We start from the raw sequence: 7694 nt of genomic DNA, 5'->3' as shown, positions 1-7694 counted from the left end.
AAAGAATGTGGAACTCTTCGCACGCTGCGCCTTGGTCTCATCATTATGACGAACGTGACATTATCTGTAGTCACACCTCTGCCACACCTTCAGTTCTTAGATCTCAAAACCGAACAAATAGCGAGTGAATAGCATGCTATTCTCATGCTTAAGTTCAAGGTCAGAATACGCATTGAGAGAAAAGTGCATGAAAAGGGAATAACGTTCCATTTATGCGCACTTAACTCGGGTCGGTATTGGGGCCGAAGTGTTTTGTTTCTTCACTATTGTTCAGTAGAGGTGCATTGATAAAATCACTGGGGAAGAAAAATACCTCCCCTCCTCCAAAAAACATTTTACAACCTATGTGTTGTGTGATAATGGAATTGTTTACTCTATAACCTGTTAATTCATAGGCCGAGACATTAAGAAGACACAGTGGCATAATACATTCAACCARACRTTTGTTTTATTACAAAACCGGATAGCAACCTCTGTCCAATGAAGTTKATTAWGTATATTGCATGTACAGTAACAGAAAGTTACARGACCTACAGCATGGTCAAGCAAGATAATGTTTCTGACATTTTCGGTCCGCTAAACAACTATTGATTTAGAACCACAGAGAGTTACAGCAAGTCACAAAGAAAACAGGAGCTGCCTCCACTATTCCAGCATCATTTCAACTTCAACATTTAATCATCAAATCACCTCTGCTTAGTTTAATACAGTGACAACTAAAAGATACCAAAAACAATTTAGTCCAATCAACTTAAACTAAATATGATGTGGCTCTCCATGGTTCTGATTTCTGTGTGTGTGTGTGTGTGTGTGTGTGTGTGTGCGTGTGTGTGTGTATGCGTGTGTGTGTGTGTGTGTGCGTGCGCGTTCATGCAATTAGAAGAACATGTTGACTCACCCTACTTGTAGAGAAACGCCAATGCCATCCTCTTATCACTCTGTCATACAGTACATGCTTTTATTTGTTGTTGTCCTAGGCTACCTGGCTAAAATGCTTGCTCGCTAGCCTAACTTACATTCATGGGTAACGTTAGCTAGTTAACATTAGCCTTCTACATCTAGCTACATATTGAACTTTCATCCTGTCAGGCCAGGGGCACAACAATGTATGAATTAATGGTTGGATCAGATTCGCAATTAAAATAATTGGCCAGTACGGAGAATTAAGTAAAACCACAAGTCCAAATCCCTATCTCCATCCATGGCTAATTTAGGAAAGGGCCAATTTTAGCTAGCTAGCTAGCCACCGGAGGACAACAACACGAGATGCAACAATTTAAGTTTTTKTGTCAATGACGTATGCTCTCAATGGGATATGATAGGAGTGACGCCAAAATCCAAACAGGCTTCCCTTGACACTTTCTTTTCGTGTGCTAGGACCATTCACAGTTGAGCTTGTTCAGTTTAGCTCAACGCTGATTGGTTAATTTTGATACTTTTTTTTGTCAAGGGAGGCCAGATGCTCGCTGGCTTTCCTTGCCTTCAATGCTACGGGCGGCTTCCCTTGGCAGCCATGAATACACGCCACTGCACTTACTGGGTCGGGCTAGSATTTAATTTTCATGCAAAAATCGCCATGTATTTTCCAATGGGGGTAAATAGTGCACATTAAGTAAAGTGCACTGATTAATTTTACCTGTGAGAATGCAACAAAACAATAATTTTGACAAATCAATCAGGTTCACTGCCGTTACTATTTTTCCCTGTAAATGTTTTGTTACCACAGCTGAAGTCATACAGCAGACCTCTGCTAAAACGGATCCAGCAGCATGAAACTAAGTGATTCCAGATGCAGGAGGAATTGAACTCATGTGTCAGTTGAGAACAGAATGATGCTCTCGTTTCCTTCCTCAATCTGCCATCACTTTCTCTCACCTATGGTCTCTATTCAATCCYTATCACAGAAGTTGAGGGCTATAGRGTGGTTGAAATGTAAAGGTKATTTCCGATGGAACCGACATATGCAGCGTTTACCATGAATGCAGTCTCTAACACGGGAACATTGCCTTTAAATGTTAATTCAGGCTATAATACGGAACTTCAGCGCTACGGATTGAATCAAACCTTTTATCTTTATCACTCGCATGCCTGAACTCAACCTAACAGTACCTGAGTCTGTTCCCTCCTGTAGCTGTAGGCATCATGAGGTACTATTAGGGGTCTTTGGTATAAAACAAAAGCAGGCAAACATATGGATGGTAAAGCTGTGTTTGAAACCATGAAGAGATCAAGTTTCAAGAATATGGAATGGAAAAAGTTAGACTCATTGGGATGGAGAAAAACTGGAACAAAAGCCAACCAATGACTGGAAATGGGAGAACCATTTAGAGGACTGAAAATTGTTCTGTGCTTTTTTTTCTTCAGCTTCTTGCCTGAATAATGTACTCCAATCCTCTGCTTTAATCAGTAGAAAGTACAGTAACTCAGTGTAACAAACATAACATACGATATAAACCCTACTTAACATTGAATAATAACTAGTAAACACAACAACTATGTAAGTATTCACAAGTTAGTCATTTTAAATTATCTAAAACTCATTTATTGTACATTGAAATAATCCTCAAAGAACCTCAACATGGTAGAAGTACATATCACCCAAACTGTACAGATCACCTGGCCTGGCTGGCCAGTTGGTCTCTAGACTAAACGAGGTATCCACAGTAAATCATTCATTCCCTCCAATCCTAATAACATTCCCTCAGTAAAGACAGGGATGGGTAGGGCAGGGTGCGGCAGGGCCAGGAGGGGAAAGGCAGGGAGAGGCAGAGACTAATTTGGTGTATGTTACTTCTCCCCTATAGTGAGCTGATGAATGATGTAGAATGATGCACAAGGCAGGTAGAGACAGGAGAGGGAGAGAAAGACAGGGAGGGGGAGAGAGAGAGGGGGGGTGATAGAGATAGAAAGAGAGACAGGGAAAAGAGAGAAGTAGAGAGAGAGAGAGAGAGAGAGAGAGAGAGAAGGGGAAAGAGAGAGGGAGAGAGAAAGAGAGAGAGAGAGAGAGAAGGGGAAAGAGAGAGGGAGAGAGAAAGAGAGAGAGAGAGAGAAGGGGAAAGAGAGAGGGAGAGAGAGAGATTCAGATTTGGAGATGTGGCAGTGAGGGGGGAGAGATGGCTTGTGTGTGTCTCTCTGCTCAGGCATGAACAAAGCTAATGAAATGTTTGTCTCTTTGGGAAGGTCTCCAACAGTCTGTATCTGCATTGAGCTCTGACCCTCTGAGAGGGATGTACAACGGAAAGATTCACTGATGTGGTGGTGAATGGACAACTTTCTATATTAATTCTCCCATATTAACATTTGTTATTTGTTAGGCTACATTTTTAGAATGACTTTCCTTCTCACACTCAGCTGTGCGTTTTAGTGATAGTGATGATAGCCAAAGTCAATGCAGGATATGGCTACGGCCGGGTTTCTTGTTTTAAAGAGGGGCTACTCTGGGAAAGCTGTTTTATGAAGGAATGCTGTCTGCTCAGTCTCAACATGCTGAAGATTAGAGGGTGCAGGTGTTTATGCTTAATGTCCTCCATTAATGTTCTTACTGGGTCAACAACAAAGGAGTTTTCTGTGGCTAAAATCAGATACTACCACTGTATGCATAAATAATAACTATACATGCAGGCTAGAATTTATATTTTTCTGCAACATGGCACCCTACTGCATACTGTATATCATAGGCTACATTCTTGTAGTTTAGAATGTTCAAAAATGTTTTTTTGTGAATGTTCACACCCAGACTATAACATTTACTATAGACGACTTTCAACGCCCCCCCAAATTGTCGTTTAGGGGGTCTTCCACTGTAGTAGGTGCATTTGAAAGGAGGATAATAGTAGTKATTTGTGTCATGTACAGGGAAAGAGGGAGGGGAGAGGATACTTTAAATATCTCTGGGTGGGGTACTGTAATTCTGAGGTAAAATATTCTGTGCCTATCAGAGGCAAGGAGGGGTCTCACCAAAACTACTGTGTCCCAAATGGCACCCTATTATCTAGATAGTGCACTATTTTTGGCCTAGTGGGGCCTGGTCAAATCTATATAGGAAATAGGGTGCCATTTATAATACAAAATAATTTGGTGGGTGCTTAAATTTGTCCTATTTCAAACAAATGTGTTTTGGAAATGTGTTTTTTGCATATCCCCATGAGAGTGGGGTCACGCCCTGCCATTATCAACAGCAACCCTGGAGAAATGAGGGTTAAGTGCCTTGATCAAGGGCACATTTGCAGACTTTTTACCTTGCGGATTTGAACAAGCAACCTTTCGGTTACTGGCCCAACAATCTAACTGCTATCTGTTGCTCATTTGGAACTCAGATAATGTCTGTCTAAATAATGAACACGTTGTTATACTTCGATCCCTTCCAAAGTTCCATTCCTCCTTCCATCAACTCCACGTCTTCATCTGACTTGAATAGACCCAGAACAAAGAGGAGCTATGCTGTGATGACTCATTCCCTGTTTAAAGTGGGCTGCTCAAAAATGTTTTTCCGCTTTCAAATACACATTTGACTGCAGAGTAAAAGTATACTCATAGGCTACATCTTTGAGACAAAAGCATGTCTTTCCTTTGTTTGAACATAACATGTCTGGTTCCCATAGTCGCTGAAGTGAACATGGAGCATAATTCATGGGACGTAACAATTGTGTAAACATAGGGAGGCTAAAAGATAGTGCGAGAATGTGGGAGAGGAGGTGGACTAAAATAAATAAAGTTTAAAACATGAATATTTATGTTGAGTCATTATTAGTGGAGCTATTCTCCTAAAAACAGAATAAAACATGATCAACATTACATAATTATTTGTTGAAGACACAGGAAAGACAAATAAAACATACTAGATAGAATTCTATACGCAGCATAGAATATTTGTTTCTCACACTCTAGACAGTAAGAGTGCATGTGCATGCGTGGCCGTGGATTAATCCAACATCCAAAATGCAACATCCATACAAACTAAAGTTGTGTAAGTGCTCTCTTCTGCCCCTCCCTTCTCTCTCTCTCCCTCCCTCCCCCTCTCTCTCTCTCTCCCCCTCTCTCTCCCTGCCCCTTCTCTCTCTCTCCCTCCCCCCTCTCTCTCTCCCTCTTTGGCTCTAAGTGTTGTTTCTTTTTCTCTAGTTCGATCTGAGGACATGTTTTTTCTTCTCTCTGTTTGCACCTCAGCCAAGCATACTCCCTCTGTTGATGTGGCAGGCAGGCCTGAGAAATAAAATGGTGATCTGTATTTGTGTTAGCAAAGCCTCCAGGACAAAAGGTGTCCTTCTCTCTTTTCACTGGTGTTCATTTGCATGGCTAAATAGGTGGGTTGAAACAGGTGAAGGCTCAAGAGACCTCCCTGACCTGCACCTCTAAATATTTTATTGAGCATAGCAATTAAAAAGTGGCGAATTAACTCACTAATTAGGAATCAAAGTCATGGCTGGAATCCCCCTCAATAAGTCGTGTTATTTAAACGTATTCAGTGGAAGCCTTATTTTAGTGAGTGTAGGTGGGCCAGAGGCTGGATCTAGGATTCTGATCTATGCTTAGCGTGTTGCCATGACGTGATGTAGAGAAAGGAAACAGGCGGCTAGCTTGACCCCATTCCAAGGTCCAGCTGAACACGAAGCATGGATAAACTAGCAGCATGGAGAAACTAGCAGCATGGATAAACTAGCAGCATGGAGAAACTAGCAGCTCATCTAAATATGAGCATCTGTCCACAATCAGAAAACTAGCAATCTTTACATAGCCAATCAGAACTAGGAATCTGTCCATAGCCAATCAGAGAATTAGAATCCTCTGGCTTCATCCATTCCTAATTCACAAGTGACTCACTTTCACCTTATCCCTTTTCCAGTTAAACATGTGACGTGGAAACCTCAAATTCAGACATTTATTTATTTACAGTTCTCTTCTTTTTTTTACTCTTGGCTCAGTTGTCAGTCAGTGTGTCTCTCCTCCCATCAACTCCTCCTGTCTCTTCCCATCCCAATCTATCCTCCACTCCTTTCCTCTTATTCCCCTTTGTTTTCCTCTCCTCTCCTCTCCTCTCCTCTCCTCTCCTCCCCCATTTCTCCTCGCCTCCTCTCCTAGCAGTTAAGAGTGTTGGGCCAGTAACTGAAAGGTCGCTGGTTTGAATCCCAAGGTGGAAAAATCTGCCATTCTGCCCTTGAGCAATGCAGTTAACCCCCAACAACAACTGCTCCCCGGGGGCCGATGACATGGACGTCCATTAAGGCAGCCCCCGCATCTCTCTGATACAGAGGGGTTGGGTTAAATGTGAAAGACACATTTCAGTTGAATGCATTCAGTTGTTGAACTGACTAGGTCTCCCCTTCCCTCCTCTCCTCTTGATTTCTTCTGTGTATCTTCCCTGGTATTTCCTCTGAAGGCTTTCTGGTTCCCAGCTGACAGAGAGAGGGGCTTTTGGCTGTTGGCTGGGCCAGGGCGATGGGATGTTTGCAGTGGATCTCTCTGTCTGGTAGGGGCATATGGAGAGACACAGTTGGACTGCTCCCTAACTATGGCCATAGATTCAGGGCTGGTTTTCGCATAATTATTTTTAATAGAGAATCTCCATTGAAAGTCTGTTTTAGTCCAGGACAAGACTTGATCTGGTACAGGGAAACTGGTTCTTAGTTTTTACCTGCACTATGCTATTGAACAGTGCAGTGTTGCTTTATGAACTATACAATGCCATAAAGAAACCCAGGTCTGTAGCTCTTCATCATTGTCAGTAGACACGAGGATCAGACTATTACCATGTTCATGTGAATAGTAGTGTCTGCTAGATGAACACAAACTCACAATAGCCCTAGAACATCAGACACTCAAAAGCTTGAATTTGTAGGGATATATTAAACTATGGAGCATTTCTTATAAACATTCTCCAACCGTCTTGAACTTTCAGACTGACTACCAGACCGCACAGTTTTTCTCTCACTCACCAACAGAATGCATTTTTACTTGCTCAAGTCAAATGTTTGTCCATTTGGAACAGAAGGGAGGCAAGGGAGTGTGGGGGAGCTTTGCTGGTGAGACACCAAATAAAGACCTCTCCCTCCAGCCTCTTCACCATGACTACACACTGTCCTTATCTCTGATGATTGTCTTCCGTTCCAGTACTGTTTATCGCTTGTGTCCAATTGAAGGAGCAAGTGGGCAAGTGAAAACCTGTAGCCCGTTTTATAGCTGTTTATCTATAGCCCATGTTATACCTATTTATCTATAGCCCATGTTATACCTATTTATCTATAGCCCATTGTATACCTATTTATCTATAGCCCATGTTATACCTATTTATCTATAGCCCATTTTATACCTATTTATCTATAGCCCATTTNATACCTATTTATCTATAGCCCATTTTATACCTATTTATCTATAGCCCATTTTATACCTATTTATCTATAGCCCATTTGGCTAAAACATGCATGTGCTGTGCCTTGCTAATCAGGTAGACAGAAGTGGAATTTCATGCACTACCTGGCTATCACAAAGTTTAGACTGGTCTTTATGTCAACATAAACCAAACAATTTCAGCCCTAAATTCCATAGAGCATGGGTGTAATTATGACAGCAATGACAGGACCCATACTGTTTATATCATACTTTTCTACCACCACAAAGGGATTACAGCAAAATGCCACTGTAGATCCCCATGAAACAGACAGGGTGTGCGCAATTCCCCTTAAAAAACCTTGCCCTCCCAG

This window comes from Salvelinus sp. IW2-2015, linkage group LG8 (genome assembly GCF_002910315.2).
Source record: "Salvelinus sp. IW2-2015 linkage group LG8, ASM291031v2, whole genome shotgun sequence".
Lineage (NCBI taxonomy): Eukaryota > Metazoa > Chordata > Actinopteri > Salmoniformes > Salmonidae > Salvelinus > Salvelinus sp. IW2-2015.
This window is presented reverse-complemented; position numbering follows the sequence as displayed.